Source organism: Fopius arisanus, unplaced genomic scaffold (genome assembly GCF_000806365.1).
Source record: "Fopius arisanus strain USDA-PBARC FA_bdor unplaced genomic scaffold, ASM80636v1 scaffold00035, whole genome shotgun sequence".
NCBI classification, from domain to species: domain Eukaryota; kingdom Metazoa; phylum Arthropoda; class Insecta; order Hymenoptera; family Braconidae; genus Fopius; species Fopius arisanus.
The window spans coordinates 561,350-579,016 of record NW_011887774.1 but is presented as its reverse complement, the minus strand read 5'-3'; the positions used below and the strand labels follow the sequence as shown (position 1 = coordinate 579,016).

General features: G+C 36.8%; 1 long non-coding RNA gene across 1 annotated transcript; it reads left to right on the top strand.

Moving 5' to 3' along the window:
* The first annotated feature begins 1,624 nt into the window (after positions 1 to 1,624).
* Positions 1,625 to 13,056, top strand: LOC105266027 (uncharacterized). The gene is made up of 5 exons (XR_892126.1): positions 1,625 to 1,676; positions 1,766 to 1,930; positions 2,044 to 2,186; positions 2,648 to 2,873; positions 12,604 to 13,056. It is a non-coding gene; the product is annotated as an uncharacterized lncRNA (long non-coding RNA).
* Positions 13,057 to 17,667: the final 4,611 nt, after the last annotated feature.

Below are 17,667 nucleotides of genomic sequence, written 5' to 3'. Positions count from 1 at the left end.
TTTAGTCAGGATGGTACTGAATGATGAAATAAGTAGTATTCACATGTGATGATTCGTGATAGCAAGTACATTTAGATCTCTACGATGCCAACCGTTTATTTAAAATCATATGCCAAATCCAGTTTGCAAGCAGCCAACATGTTTGAATGGGCTCGTGCGAAATACCGGGTGTCTTAACAAGAGCAATTTATCATCACCGATCTATATTTGCATACGTCGTCAAAGGGCCACACTCACCCATTTACGTCCTGAACATCAGATAGTCGAGGGCCTTTTGAAATTCACGTGTTTGCGAATACACTCTCGCCCTCTCGCGTTGGTAGACTCTTCGCCCTCGTCATATCTCCTCATTCCTCATCTCCATTCGTTCTTGGTTGCACACCTCAGCTAAACATCCCAATGTGTCCCCTCTTGGCTTTCATTTTTACCTTCATCTCTCCTCCATCCTTCTCATTCCAGACTCAACGGTGCACAAGATATGAACTTGACGTAGCGTGAATACTTTTTAACTGATCTGCTTCGTAAAAAAAACCTGAAACCCAACGGCGCATCATTATCTCTGATCATCTTTACACAGACGATTATGTATTCTCGTTTGATAAATGCGCACGACGTCAAATTTATTTCACACATTAAATTGTATATTCTAGTGACACTGATTCATCATTTTGCATACGCAAGAGGTTTCGTCTGGAGATAAGTTATGCAACTGTACAAGTTCTGGCAGAATGACGAAGATTTGAATTGCGTATTATTTGCCTCGATACTCGCGTTTTTTGACCCCCCAGTGCAAAAGACCTTGGGAAGATGTTCCAGCACGTACTTGATCCCTTCATGGTTATCATTACTAAATGTTTTAGTCTAGTTTTTTCATGAGATTTTTTCGCACTGTCTTTAGCATCACGCCCCACGTACCCTTTGAACCGGCTACAAACAAGGATAACGCCTCTTCGAATGTCCACAAGTCACTTCAATACAGATAAGTCATGCATCGTCATTTTTCATTCAGGAAACAACTGTTTTTTCCCCTGTCTCCTTCCCATAGAAGTCACTTTTAGGTTTTTAGAAAAGGGTTGATGGACATAGCTGTTTGCTTTTCCATGCTTGTGAATTTTTATACTCTGGATGGGGTGTCTGATAAATTACAGTAGCAATATGAAGATGCCGAGCGGCATTAATCAGCCCTTGTATGCGTACATGGACGACATTAAGGTATGTTGAATAATACAGAGGATGGACGGAGGGCTTTGGGAAAGGTCATTTATAAAGTCTGAGGGGGGGTTCAGTCACTCGGCGCAGCCTCTATCTTGTTCAACGAAAGGTTTACACACTCTGGCACCTTTCACCCGGACGAACACCAGAGATTGAATTAATGGTGAATTAATTCGTTGATCGTGGATCTCCGGCTCTTTCTTTCTCACTCCAAAGTTCTATTGTTCCAGGAAGAAAAGCTGACCCAAGGGTGGTGCTCCTTGTTTACTGAAGCCGCATAAGCTATATCTAACCTGCAGGGAATATGATATGTACGAATGAGATTCTGTTAATTAATTGATTTTTGATTGAGTGGTCTTTGATCTAGTGATTTAATCTCCTGATTATCGACCGACCGAAGTTCGTTCGAGATATACAATCGACTAGTAATCGAATAGCAGTCGACATACGATACTACTCTAGAGGTTATTTCTCAATGATTGCTGATTTCACGTAATTTCAAATTGTTTCATACGATTCAATATTATGTCAAATTGTTTATTTCGATTTGCAGAATCAAATCTAATAGAGAGTGGAAACCTACATGAGAGTAAATCCAAAAAGAGACATCTTTTACAACGAGAGACAATCAGGGAGGTGAGCAAATTGAGGATCGAAAAATGCGAAAGGTAGATGAGCAGCAATGGGAACAGGAATCCTACTGTTCCTGTTATTAATAGTAAGCAATATATTTTATGTATGAAGGGATTAACCTAAGTCTTGAGTTTGAGACGTCGCATAAAGAGTAGCATCAGGTTTTTTTTTACCAACTTTGTCTTTCGATTCTAATAGAAAAATTCTCTTCCACGCACATGGGAGCACATAAAACTAGATTTTTGTGTGCAAACAGAAGGACAAAGTATCAATTCGTTTGGCATAAGCCTCTAAGCGGACATACAGGACTGAACGCTCAATGGTGGATTCGTATATTCTCGGTAAATATCCATTTGTTCGTACAAAATCCCTTGAATTCGTTGAAATCCCATGACTTCACCGATTTCAGTTGATTTCCCATCATATTTCACGATTTCATATGATTTCAAAGCTGATTTCATGTGATTTAAATTTAATGTCACACAGTACTTGATTAAACAATCGATGCGTTTGTCGGGGTAAAACCTTCGAGTAAACGTTTTTAATGTTAATTGGTGGGTACTACCGAATAGAGAAGAATTTGAAGGGGAACATATTTACATTTTCTCATTTTTATCGCTCTGAGAAGGATGAAAAAGTTTTATCGTACCTTCCAGATCAATTTTATGTCGAAAAACTAGGAGGAACTAAACCCATCGTCAAATCTCGACCCCATTCACCAAGTCCTCAAGCCCTTGATTTACTAGCTTTTTATGCCCTGCCGCCAGACCTTGTTACATTATAACCGTATTTATACTAACAGCCCTGTCACATAAGGCGAAACGTCTACTGAATGCTATTTAACTTTCCATGGGACATCTCACAATTTTTGATTAAATGCCGATGTTGAAAAGGAAGCCTGTGGACCTGTGCTCACTCCACCTCTTGACTATCGACAACTGGATGTGTTGTTAAAATACAAAGACGGCCGAATAACCATGGGAGAGGAAAACAATGAACGTTACGCCGTGATGGCAGCAGTGAATAGGGTGAGAAATATTCATGTATCCACGTTCTATGCAGGATTATCTTTCGTCTATGGGGATTAACGTCTTTCAACGAATTTTTGTGCTGTAGTTGCCAATGAAATGAATTTTACGTATTTAACATTTTTTTCAACGAAGTGGAATATGATTTAAACCACTTATACGCTATCACATCTCTATATCAAATCATCCAATGAGATCGTCACATTACGTCTAGTCAGTTTTATGAAATTTCAACTCCCTATCTCTATTTTGAAAGTATCGTGTCCGGAACGATTTTATTTTACCTTACGGTGATAAATTTCGTTTCCTGTCAAACAATTTCTGACTACGTAGCAATATTATGATTTTACATAACGGATATTATCATAAAAAGGGAATTCACCTCTGATAACTTTAATTCAGTAATTTTTATGGTAGAGAACAAAAAAGTTTTTTGAGACATAATTGTATCCCGGAAACTACTTCAACCGTTGCTCTGAAATTGCACTCGAAAACTATGCAATACTATATTTCGACACTAGTAAATCCATATTGGGCATTCGAGTATTCATTACTGATATTGACATTGAATATTCATTACTGACTACTCTTTTTCACGTTTTGAGTAAATTTGGGACAAAATGATCAAACGATTAATGCGAAAAATATACCATCTTTGAGTTTTACCTTTCTCGACGACTCACTAATTTTCACAGTCAGGCGACTATTTTTCTACTCTGCTTTTGACGAAGTCCAGGAACTATTTATGCTACCGTAGTAAGTCATTGAATAATGAGAAACTTAAAAAAGAGTATATTTGTTATGCCAATCGAGGCAATAGTTTGCTACAGATCTCAACAAATCTAAAAAATGCCCGAACATTCGTAATATATCCTCATAGAGAGGAATATTGCATAAGAATTACGTATTTTTCTCTAAATCCGACGCAAAATGTGGCTCATGAAAATTTTACGGCTTTATATTAGATTGTATAGAGAATGTGGTTGAGCGCTTTAGGCGCCCTTAGACCACCGGTCTCTTTTTGGAGCTCCCCCTCGATTAAGGTTTCGATTAAATATCTAACCCAACATTAACAGCCAGTTCCAAAATATCCAATCGGGTTTTATTTGCGAGTTAATCGATTGTGGAGAAAGTAGTCTCCCAAGAATGTTCACCATGATTGCACGACCATGTCCTGTGAAGCGACTAATTACGGTGTTTAAGCTGCCTCTGTTCATGCTAAGAAGCTGGAGGACGCTCTCCTTCCTCCATGCTGTTGTATTTTTTCACTGCTCTGTTTACTGGTTGCTGACTTTGACATCAATGACTTCACTACTGATGGCGAGGCGGACTCCAATATGTTCTGATGAGGTTCCACTCAGTACCCCTGCTTCGCCAGTCTGGCCGCTACCTGATTTCCTTCGATGGCTTCATGTGCTGACATCCATGCCTGCACACCCTACCGAAGTTTGCATGACGCGAGGGGAATCGCGCTTTTAATTGTGCCCTCGGGTACCAGGCTACCTTCGAGTATAAGTAGCCAAACTCCGGGCATTCGCAGCACTACCCGGGTGATATCGTACAACTGCGGTATTGGTGGGACCTGTATGGACGAGAACACAAACAGATAAAGTCCACCTGGGGCTAACAAGAACTAGAAGAAGAACTAAGAGATCTCTGGACTACCGAAGAACAGTATCAAATACAGCGGAGCCACAAGACGACGCTTTAAGAAAGAGAATAAGGCTATCAAGGCTGCGCAAGCCCAAGGCGCTCCCAGTCAAACGAGCGGCGAGACGGTGAAAGTCATGAAACGGTCCGTACCTGAACACAGTACTTCTAACCCTCAAAAAGTGAGACCTGTGAAAAAGCCGAAAACCAACAAGGCTACTTTCTCACAGGGCGCAGAAAGATGATTACGGGTCAGAAAGATGATCAGGTGATCGCTCATACCAGATAACTACCCAGATCAGAAGATTACCCAAGAAGGGATAAAGGGCCTGAAGAGATTAATCAGGTCCCAAATCCTCTTTCTACGAGAAGGGACGAATCTTCGAGCGGATGTGGGAAAAGGGCGGTGCCGTCATTGTAGGCTGCACCGATGAACTATCATCGGGGATGTGGCTGAAAAGCCTATTCCCTGATAACAAGCCTTTTAGGTATTCTCAGTGAAAATGTAAAATTGTTTTGGAAAAATTTTCTCGATAAACGAGATGATTAAATATCGGTGCGAGATAATATTTTCATTTGTATTTTTTGTTGGTTGGAAAAAAAAACTCAAAATGCTCTGAAATAAAATCTAAGAGTTCGATGCGGAGACAATTTCATCGACTGTTTATATTTTTTTTCCCAAACGTCAGTACATGGCGTAAGGTTGGAAATGTATTCCAAACCCGCGACATGCACGATAAAGGAAACTATCCGGTAAATATTATGTAAGGTTAGTATTTTTACACTTCGGGAACAGTTATTTTTATACAGATAATCATAAAAGCTGTTCAGATGTTTAATCATTTTTATCCTCCCATATTAGCTATTTTTATCACGGTAAAGCTAAATATTATACAGAAATATTCCCTAAAATTTATCCCCTCAAAGAATAGTTATTGGATCGCGAAAAGACCAGTACAAAATTATCATTCCATCAGAATAATTTTTATGTAGATAGGGTATATGTCGATCTTTATTTGAAGTTTGTCTCCGTGTATACTAGTGCATGAAATTTTGCGTAACTCTTACGAAAAGTTTAAAACGTTCCATAATTTTTATGTTCGGGAACGAATAATGACACTACCACTTAAATTTTTCCAGCTCCTTCCATAATCGGTAGGTAATCTTACCCCTGTCAGAAACTACATTGAAAATGCCGCATCTACCCTATGTCGCATTCGGCGCCAGTCATGCTTTTCGTTAGGTATACCGGGTGAAGTATTTTTTAATTTTTCAAAAAAATTTTACAGTGGTTCAAATTATTCAAAAAAATTGAATTATCCTTTTTCTTACTTTGGGTTCAGTTACGTTTAAGTTCAGTACGGCCAATCTACGTCGATCCGGATCAGGCTTCGATCAGGTATGACGTATGGGATTTGGAAAAATTTTTATCGAAAAAAAAATATTATAATAGGATGATAAAGGGGCCCAGAAGTTAGAGGGAAGGTGGGATGCTTAGTAGGAAAATTATACTTATTGTCCACAAATCTGATAGCAGTTTCCAAGAATGACACGCTGGGCGAGTGGATAAGATAGAGAACTACAAACCGAGGGGTTCAGGGTGACATCAAAATAATAAACGAATGCCAATCGGTACCCTGAGCAACCCGATATTCAAGTGCTCCGGAGCAATCCTCTTGTTCGATCAAAATGATTTCGGTAGAATGATCCCGAAAAAAAATTACTGGTGGTTATCGGACCATGACAAATACATAGCAGAACGAAAAAAAAACCGAGAAACTACATACGAAAGTTCCCATAAATACCGAAACAATCTAAGAAAACGGTTAAATAATCAGCGATTTATAGCAGGTCTTTGACCCCCCTAAATAACTTGTCAATCTCCAAGACATGTCAACTATAACCGTGAATTATTTAATATTCTAAGATTACTTTATTTATCCGTTGAAAAAACTTTTCCCTAGAATCTTTTGGGACGGTGTGCCGAATGAGATTTCTAGTAGGGAGGTCCCGTCATGCTTATTGACTATTTTTCGTATGGCGATTGTGACCAATTGGCGTATGCTATACTGAACTCAGCATGAGTTTTTCCCTCGATTTTAAGAGTGGGAGATATGATTATATATGGTAACTACGTGGAGTGGAAGTATCCGTGACACCTTCAAGCTGGTATTCCTTTGTTTATTTCCCTACCAGCTGGAAAAATATCAGAGCAATTATATTTCCAGCTTGTTTTCGACAGATCTGCAATTTGCGTACAGAAATTAATAGATTGAGTTGATTCGAATAGGTTAGTTATTCGAAGAAGGTGCCACAACACCACGAGCAGTTCACACCCCATAGATCAGAATCGTAATAAGATAAATAATTAAACGCGTATTTTCCTCATGCTTTCTAATGCGACAGCAATTGGGAAAAATTCTGGGTAAAAATTTCTCGCCCTGTACCTTTGCGATTTTTCCAAAAAATTTTTCCCTCTCGTCCCGCAATAAAATAGTCGAGAAGTATGAAACAGTTTAGAAGTTCTTGGGGCTAAAACTGAATATTTCTTTCCGGGCTTAAATGAAAAGTATTGAGTGTCCTGTTACAGTGATTGAACGATTGCATTCATTGGATATGATCGTGAATGCTACTAAATCAGTGCTGAGACTCAGTCGTGAGATAGATGGCCGTTATAAGAGGGGGATAGCTCCTAGTAGGGCCTGCGGTTCTCTCAAACCCAGGATCCAATGTGCCAAGCTGGAGGAAACTACGGTGTTACCTACTCTCCCTCGAGGACCCACGTACCATAATCGGGTGAGAATAAGTGAGATGGGCCCCTTGCACGTACTGGACAGAGAAGGATACAGCGAATCGAGACAGGGGGGAAGGATTTCCTAGTAACAGGATGTAATTATGATCGGTGAGATACGTCACGCATAACCTCAGTATTGACGTCCACAAATCACATCGCCGTCCATGCGTTATATCTCGATAGCGTGGATACAGGATTCTCTCACTCTGGGAAACACTAGTGGGGTCTCTGTGCACTAGTAAATCAGCATTACGTGAATTCCAAAGACGGTACGAAAGTAAAGATTGTTGTACTTATTCAAAAATAATTTAACAATATACTCACGTCGAAAACTTGGCCCTCCTGAATTGGCACTATATCTTCCAATAAGTAGGGCCCACATATTTAAAACATTTATTTCAATGCATTCTAACCTTGGGGTTCATTCTGCTGATAAAGAGTTCTGATATTTTCATGGTGTCAAGTCAATTAATCAGTAATGATTATTCTTAGATAACATCAGATCGATAAAAAATTCAGCCCAGGCTTCAACGCAGATTGAATTAAAATTTATTTGAAATGCCTATTATTAATCATAGCATCCTAACCATATTGGTAGTAGCGTTTCTTTGAATACCTTCCTTGAATTAATTATTTATATATAGCTTGCTATTGCTAATAGGAAGAAATCAGAATAGTTCAGCATCCGATTAATCCTTCAAATCAATTAACTCATACCTGTATTACCGGAATGTATCCACATTGTGTTTCGTTTGCCCTTTGGACCCCTTCCTACAGAAAAGCTTACTAGATGCAATCCTTGTACCTCCTCTGACACCCGTGATACCCGTTTACAATCTGTACTTGCGTGTCTCTCGACAAAAGACAAAAGGGGGTGCTGGATGGTAGACTGCTCGGGTAATCTTCCGCAGTAATTACATTTTGCGATATGTCGATCTACGAATATGCCATTAAAGCACAGTGAAGGCAATAGAAGGCCCCAAGGTGTATCTGCCCCAGCATTCAGACAAGGTCACCTCTCTCACTCACTCTTGTCATGAATTCACAGGACGCAAAGCACCTAGTGCGCGTTGGCTTCACCTATTAACTGCGATATAACGGACCGATCATATGACGCTATATGTAGGTAACATCAAAGCCAAAGGCATAGTTGTACCCCCGGGAGTCCCTGTGACGTATCCCAAAGCTGGTGCTATGCACCAACGTGCATTTACCATCCTATTTCAACTGCCCTGGAACTATTCCCTTTCCTAGTCCGGGCCTACCGGGCATATATCTGGAGCCTCTATCTTCCCTCAAACTACTGTGATATGGCCAATGGTGCTGGTGACGATGTCTCAAATTTCGGATCATCTGTAATAGAGTTGATTGTTGCTATTGGAGGATAATACTTGATAGGGCTATTTCAAGCGTGTAGAGAATCTCGGTAGGGTTCACTGTGGATAAGCAGGAGAGAGTTTCAGCAATTCATTTGGCCACTTTGGAATTTACACACTGAAGAACTTGGATGGACGACCAAAATTGGTGACAACGTAACCGTTGCTTGTTATTTTGGTTCTCATTGTGAATTTTGTTAATAGAGACTTTTATGCAAAATAGTATAGAATTTCGAAATTTTCGAGAACCGAATTCAGGCAATTAGGTTCTAAGTATCGCCAGAAAGTACCTTCTGAAAATTTTTGTAGCACCCTCAATGTTCGTTTTTCATTCTTATATACAATGGACAATATATTTTTGAATTGTTCAAGCCCGAAGAAAAATTTGTGTGTATCCAATGAATATAGTGAACCGCAACCCAAAGAAACCTCGAACATATATATCATCGGACCGAATAATTCCTGATATCATGCATTTGTCAGTTGGCACAGGGTATGACATTGTCGATCAATGTGCAAATAGAAATTAGGTCACTTAAACCCTGAGGTCTTCTCGAATGCTAAAAAATGTTACGCACCGTTGCGGGCCTTCACGACATCTGTCGAACCCGCAACGCATCAATACTTCTTTCCCAGTCCTTTTGAATAGTTTCCACTACTGTGTTTAAAAGAGCGTGAAACTACATATTTTCTTTATATTATATTTCCCCCTTTTACTTTTATAATCGCCATTACTTGCACACCTGAATCTACTTGACGAAAAGTGGGTGTCACTGTCTTCAAGAACTTCCGATGCTTTGTTCCTTTTTATCTTATGCATCCTAGCTAGTGATTTGTCGAGAGTGAAGCATGAAATTGGCCATTATTTTTCCATGTAACTTTATAATCTGCACGTGACGTTATTCCACCAAAAAGCCTTCTATGTTGTTTTGAATCATTTTGTACTAGAGTTTCTTTAAGGTGGTTGTCGCGCGACAGTCTCTGTAAAAAGTTTATCCGCTATAAAACGGGCCAGTTTAGAACACAATCTTTTAGCGGTATATAGTCTCACTTGATTGATTGCATTGTGCACGGATAGCTAAAGCATAACTATATATTTTCCATATTAACTATTTTCAATTATCTAAATTTATGAATTTCCAATAATTATATTCCGTAAACCAAACGGTCAATCGATTTGATTTTTTTTTCTGTATTTCCTCCCACGATGTATATTCCACGTTTTTTTTTATTTCTGAAACTGTTGAGCCGTTAATTTTTAAAAAATTCTAATCGGCAAAACTCCATTTAAACACGTGTTAAATCACTCGAATTTCAAAAATTCATATCTCAAGTTCAAAACGGTCAATTGCAAACGGAAAAGGCTCATTTTGTTGCTAATTTTTCAAACTATTCACCATAAAATTTTTAACGAAAACTCGAAAAAAAATTCTACGCGACAACGACCTTAATAATGAGCTGGTGATGTGGTTTCGAATGAATTGGTATTTTTCAAGGAACCTAAATAATCGTTATACTCGAGTTGACATTCCTATTAGATTAAGATGAAGACTAGGTCCGATCGACTCTGACACTGAAATACCTCGCTACCGTTGAGTCCCCAAATCCCCAAATACATTTATCCCATGACTTTTCACAATGAAGAAACTGAAGAACGATCGCAGGACAGTGTTCCTAGATGGGTTAAATAAAAAAAAAGCAATTAACGGCAAGGACAAACTGAAAAAAACTTTTGTTTCAAGATAAAAATCCGAAGGGCTCTCTCTATTAGTGAAATCATTCTGTCACTCTGAACTGAAATAATGTTAAATCAATTTTCAATTTTCATATAAAATCATGGGAAATCGCCTGACATCGGTGAAGACATGAAATGTCAACGACTTCAAGTGATCTCATGAGAAATGCATTCACTAACCTAGGCCCTATCTCAGCGAATGTATATAAGTAAAAAAAAACACAAGAAGCAACTCAGTCGGATCTCACGATTTTCAAAATGAATCCATATTTTCCAAGAATCTTCGAACTCGCTGTTGAGCATCCACATCCCTGTATTTATGTCTATAGGTTTTGTACCTTCTAAACATATAAATGTGGTTTTATGTACTTTAATATGTGCAGAATTGAATTTATCTATTAGAATCAGTAGAAAATTTGGTTAAAAGAACCGGATAGTATACTCATTATGCGACGTTCCAAATTCAACTCTTGTGTTCATCTCCTTATGCACATAAAATAATAAAGATATTGTGGCTTGCTTCTCCTTATCATTTGGAATTTTTCGATCCCTAATTTATCATATTTATTGATCAATTTATCATATGTAAAAGGAGCTCCCGATGAGACACTATTTTCCCAATTGTAATTCCTGTTTTTATCCTTCGGTTTGATTCTACTAATTGAAATAAAAAAATTTAAATCATATGAAATCGTAAAATCGTGAAATCATATTCCAAGGAATCGGTAGAAATAATTTTGAAATTACGTGAAATCAGCAAGCATTGTGTCGTAATATTTCACAACGAATAATCCATCGAAAAAATCACTTATTTTAAGGAAGTGAAACGAGTGTTTTTGAGATTAATTTAGTGCGTGCAAAGAGGAAACAGTCGACCTGATGTATGATCAGAACATACGTCAATGGTTTTTAATGTGAGTGATAAATTTGATTTTGATAAGAGCCCATCCAAGGTTTGATATACTCGAATAGATTCTGAAAACGGTAGGCGAATTCTGTTCAAGGTCGAGTAAATAGATGTGATCAAATAATGTCTTATGACAACATGATCTAACGCTGATCGAGTATATCGAATTGTAATATCTTCAGGAGAGATCAGATGAAAAAAAATTAAACATAATTTTGGCCTGAGACTAAACTGCCTGCACTAAATTTGAGGAGTGTTCGGTAATTCAAGCACCTGTCACTACTCACACACTTTTAGTTTTCTTTGGAGTCTTTCATTACTTTGCAATGGAGTAAATCATTTGGCTCCCTCAGATGATACTCGAATAGTTGTATTATTTATATGGCGCGAACCGGAAGGACACACGCGCTAAGCGCTCTCAGCAGTTTCCAAAAACCTGTATTTTCAAATAAAAGACCTCTTTTTTAACAAAAAAAAACAATTAACTATATTCTTTGAGAGCCTGTACAGTTTTCAAAATTGATACTACTCATATTTCAATATCCTGTTTTTATTATGATTAGTGGAAATATTTCTCCTCTCTTTACATGTCTACGGCTAAGATAATTTTGAATAGTTTGTGCTACCGGAAACAAACTAGCAAGAAATTAAAAAGAAAACTCACTTGTTCCTTTCATTTAATAACTTCCAAATCCGTATAATCAGAAAGTAGAATTTGGAAAGCGGATTGAATTGGTGAAACTTTATGAAAGAGTCAATTATGATGGAACGGACAAACGCTATATTTTCGTATCCCAATCCGATCGATAGTTTTCAATAAATCTCACAGAAAGAATGAAAATAACAAAATACCAGCAAAACATCCTTAAAAGAGTTCATTGTGAACATATACATTTTTCTACTTGTGCGTTTCACATCCAACTTTTATTGTACAAGTATTAAGAAAAAATACAGTTACTTTAATATCGGTGATTGTGTTTTTAAATTATTCTTTCATAGACAATTCGCCTTTCTACAGTTCGTGTTGAAAAATAGTTTTCTGCCGGATAGTGTAGTATGAACATTGGACTAGACAAATAGATCTTGAGAATGATGGATAAGAGATGGATCATTTAATAGGGATTATTATGAGTATATCATATATTCTTTGGCAATGCATCCTGAAGTCGATTGCAATATTGTAAGTGAATTCATAAAACGAATGGAAATTGTCTTGATTCGTTCAGTTGCATCCCTCTATAACTAATTATGTTTGATGTTGCCCACAGCCCTGTAATGTTTCACATAGTTCGAACAACGCATTTGGGAACTTCCGGCTGGAGAATTTCTCCCCAAGTCTCCAAAGCCCCCTGAATAATAGCAGTACCAAATGAAAACGATTCAACAATGCACAGGATGCCGTCCTTGGGATAACATTGCAAATCACAATAGCGACCGCAAATGCAAGCGACAGGTTGCTGAATAGACAAGAGAACTCAAAGTGGAGAAGTGTTACGAGTGCCACGTGGATTATTACTACTTACGCAACATATAACATTATAATTAAGAACATTGTGAGAAAATAGTCTAGATTTTCCAGTCATTGAGTGTAGGAACCTTAATTAATTCAAAATAGGTTTCAAGCATTTAATTGAATTGACAAGAATTCTCTCATTGAAGTTCATATCTCATTTTTTTTCTCTGAAATCGTTGTCCATTTCCACCTTTCATTCATCCCCGACCCTTGGACAGAAAATATTTCAACTATACTGCTAGAAAAATAAGTAAAATTATGTTGCTTGAGAATTCTTCAAATTTAAAATTCAAATGAATAAAAAATGATTTTTTTAATAATAAAAAACCGAGCGAAAAAGACGTTATACAATTTTTCAATCCTCAACCATGACTTCATCCACATGGAATGTGATGGTCCACAGCGACGTTTTGGAATGATCCTCAATCGGCATAATTTCATTTAATAACAAATTAACTTATCGAAGTGAACATTAGTTAATTTATTAACTCAGTGACTGCATCACCAGGCAAACAGTGAAACGTTAAATCAAGCGATGCTCGCTCTCTCGTACATTGAGTGACTGATCTGTTGGGTTACGTTATGATTCGCACTGAAATTCTTGCTTTGTAATTATTATGGCGCCGACTATTAATTATCAAATTCTCGAAGTTCTCTATTATTCTCTATTAATTTATTAAAAAGAAGAATGGTAATGCAAATGTGCCTAGCAGCTTAGAGTACAATTATTTGACAATTAAACACATTATTTTGTGGTTACTTGGTTGACTTGCGTTTATTTATCAAAATAATTAAATTCCAATTCACCTGAAGCTAATAATTACTACGTTATTACTATGCTGGTTTATAATAAAATTATGCGCTCACCAATGGGATGAGGGATCACGGTATATTTATAACAAAATTCCACAACATTTCAGGGATATTATTATCCTGAATATGAAAACTGATACAGACTACTATTTTAAAATGCAAATTGATTTTGTAATGGAATGTTCTAGTACAATTGTTGGAAAATCTTACATTTTCGAAAATTTTATGACACAACAAGCTTTTTCAAAATTCCAATCCCCGTAGAGTATAATAATATTTTTTACCTGAAATTTCCAAAGCAATTTAGAAAATCATAATGTATTTCTAACTTTTTTCCTCCAAATATCACTAGTAAAACGAGTTTTTACAAATATTGCTGAAGAACTGCAAATCCTATATGTATATATTTATGCGTATATTTTACATATGAATAGGCGTATGTGCCTCATCTACTTAATCCCACATTCATCCAGATCCATTAACACCAGATACATTCAAGTGAAAACGGAACTTGCCTGAAAAAAAAATTACACTCTACGGGAAAATCGAACTTAACCCCTTCTACAGAAGCCTTCACGACACGAAAGCTGTTACGGTAATACGTCCAACGACATTCCGTTGTAAATGTGGGAAGTACATTTCAGTTGAATGAAAAATAGAAAAACTAAAGTTTGAATATCCTCGGGAATTACTCAGCCTGATTACTCCAGCTTCACGTGCTCACCAAATGTAAAAAGAAAACGAATATTCGCACAGCACACACAAAAGAAGTAATCAATCCTATTTTCAATCAACGAATTAAATTATCTCTCTCTCTCTCTCTCTCTCTCTCTCTCTCTGTCTCTCTCTATCATTTCGTATTTTTTATCTACTTCCATTGAAGAAAGAAATGCCGAAAGTACGTTGTAGTGAATCGAGCGGTTGAGATTTATCGGGAGGGAGTAATAAAAATGTGCTGCGAAAAAGGCTCAAGTGACTTGGGCCTTAATTAATGGGATCAATCTGTGACAAAGGCTTACCATGGGGACAAAAATCCTTATTGCATTCATTCTGCCCCATTCAATTCCCACTTGACTTGATTTACAAAGAATTTTCGTAATTCGTTTTCCACAGAATGTTGGGAGTACTTTTCCACACATGTAAGGGCGGTCAGTGGTAGGGATTTATAGCTTCTGATGGCAAAGAGAAAATTCCCTGTGTAACGCCAACTGTGGATGGAAGCAATTAAATTTCTTTCCCTTCTCTGTGTAATTGCGTGTATGTACGTGTGAAGATGAAGTATGAAAAAGTATTGAAGATGAATTTTTTATTTCTAATTTCCTGGCTTTTTAATTTTTCGTTCTCTAAATAGGATTGTGAGCTAATGATACGATGTTACAGTTCAATACTGACAATTTCGGGTAAATTATGTAGTTGCAGGTGTTAAGTAAGCTACTCTTTGTGGTAAAAATGAATACAAAGAAAATCGTTTCCACTCATTTTTTTCATGATCTAGGGGGCGTGATGGATTCTCTAGGGGCTATATAACAGAATATCCACCGGTATACCATGCGGAATATACCATGCGAGTAAATAAGGCGGATCCGAAGTTCCATTAAAAAGAGAATGAAGCATCGTCAATTATGGCAATATCATTTTTTTATGCGCAAATGTAGTATAATAAGTAGGTTGGAGGATCAAACGGGGATGATAGAATGCTTTCCTACTTTCCGGGCAATGCCAACCCTCTTCAGAATCGAACATGGGAAAATTGTGACAAGAAGCAACCGTTCAAACACATTTCACACTTAGTAAGTGGATAGCCTAGGTTACATGTTTTATGCAATGCATGTTATTTTAGGGTCGATCGGCCAATTATGGAATCACATCTTTTCCAGTGAGGAGTAAACGGTTGCGAGAATTTCAATTATTGCATTATTTGAATTGTTTACCAGGAAATTAACTCTATATTTCAATCGTAAATAAATAAATAGTGTTTGAACAATTATATTTTTTAAATCTCGCAAATGATGGTCTTTCTTTGAACAGATTTTTTTGTCGATTCGATATAGATGAAGATAATTTTTTTCAATTTCCCCAACGGCTAATCTTTATGGCACAGACTGGCAGTTAAAAAGCAATTTTCATATAAAAATAAACAGTTGATTTTCAATCTCTTCTTCTCACTTTCTCTATCGACTTGCTTGGAACAGCATACAAAAACTTAAAAAATGTCGCGTTGGTATTTTTCGAAAAATTGTGTTCCTAGAAAAACTGAGCTAAATTTACCATTTTTTCCTTCAAGGAAACTTCCTTCTTTGGTTTCGCCTTAACAGAAAATAGGGCTCCAACAACGAAAGGTGAAATGAAAAATGCTCACTAGATAAGGTTATAAACTGTTAAAGAAACAGACCTTATTTCTCCTTCTGACAAAATATTTTGATATTAGATTTTTAAATTTTATTGTTGAGTTTTTCATGTATTTATCAATCAACTCAATCAAATTAACTATCAGGTAATGACTCATCGTATGTCGGCGGTACATTTAATGAATTAATCTGTCCCCAAAATATATTTGCTAAATTTGTATGTTTTCGGTAGATGTACCGAACCTTCCACTTCCCTTCCCTGCTGGAGGTGCATGATTTTTAAATTAAAAAATTTATAAATTAATTTTATCATTGGTTAAATTCAATTCGACGTGTGGTAAGGTACTACTAATGTTACCAGCACTTAACGTTACCCAGGGTTCGCGACAGGGATGCGGCTGGTATGAACCCTGTCGTTCTGACCAAATCATAGAAACAGTCTGATCGGAATCGGATCAGAAATAAGTAATGGGTGCCTGATAAGGAAAGCCGGATTTTAGCTGAATTTGGATTCCTACCTCAAATAATAACCTAAAAACATTAATTTATTCGATTTTACCATATATTCATTCATTCGCATCTGAAGGGGCAATGAAATTTAAATTCATTCTAGGCGGCAGTGTTCTTCGCATTGTCCAAGAGATCTTGGTGCATCCTCTTTGTTTTTCTGTCCCAATCTTTGGCATTGGTAATAATGGCTCTCAAAATTTTTACCAATATGTTTGCCTTAAGAATGAAAATTACCTGAGGTATGTAATCCGTCGCAATTTCATTTGCAAATGATAATCAATTATATTAGATGAATGAATACTTCAGCATCAGAATTAGAAAGAAAATAAGTTCATCATATTGATGGCGAGCCATTCACAACTGAATTCCTTCCATTTTTAATCACTTTCCTCTACAAAAATGGTTTATACAATAGCATAATACATTACCACAAATGAACTCCAAGAGTTTCGTATCTTTAAGGATTTTTTTTGTCCTTCACCTACTTTTGGGCAGTGAAATTGTTCAAGACATTTTTTACCATCAGCTGCCTCAAAACGTCGCTGATCATGTTTGAAAGTTTCATGCTTGCAACATCAATTATGTCTGCAACACCTTGACTCTGAGAACAGAAAAATTAACGAATAAAGTTAAAAATATGTCAATTAGTGCAAGTTATGTATAACTTAGAGTTGTAATGAGTTTAATTTCTACTGAAAATGAAGATGTATACGTGTAGATTGATCCATGAGTAGATTAACTTGAGGTACTTTTCAAAAAGGTTACTTCAATGAATGTTTTTTAATTGGTATACATTTTACTTATACTTTCAGTAATTTCGCGAAATGCAGGCTCGGATGTTCCTTGAAAGCCTCAAATTGCGAAAATCAAGAAAACAAATTTATTATTCAAAATTTCGGGTATTTGAAATAATTCAAAGAGGGCATACACATTGAGAAAAAGGTGAAAAAAAGTGCTCTAACAAGTCAAGTAATTGTGGAACTAGTCCGATTTCTGTACTTTCCTAGTGTAGGCGCCTAAAATCCACATAATATGATATATTTTATACGCAAATTGTCAAATTTATCCTTAGTTTTTACCAAGTTTTTGAATGTAATTTTTATCTAATTCCTCTTTGCAGAAAACAAGAAATATAGCCATAATATATT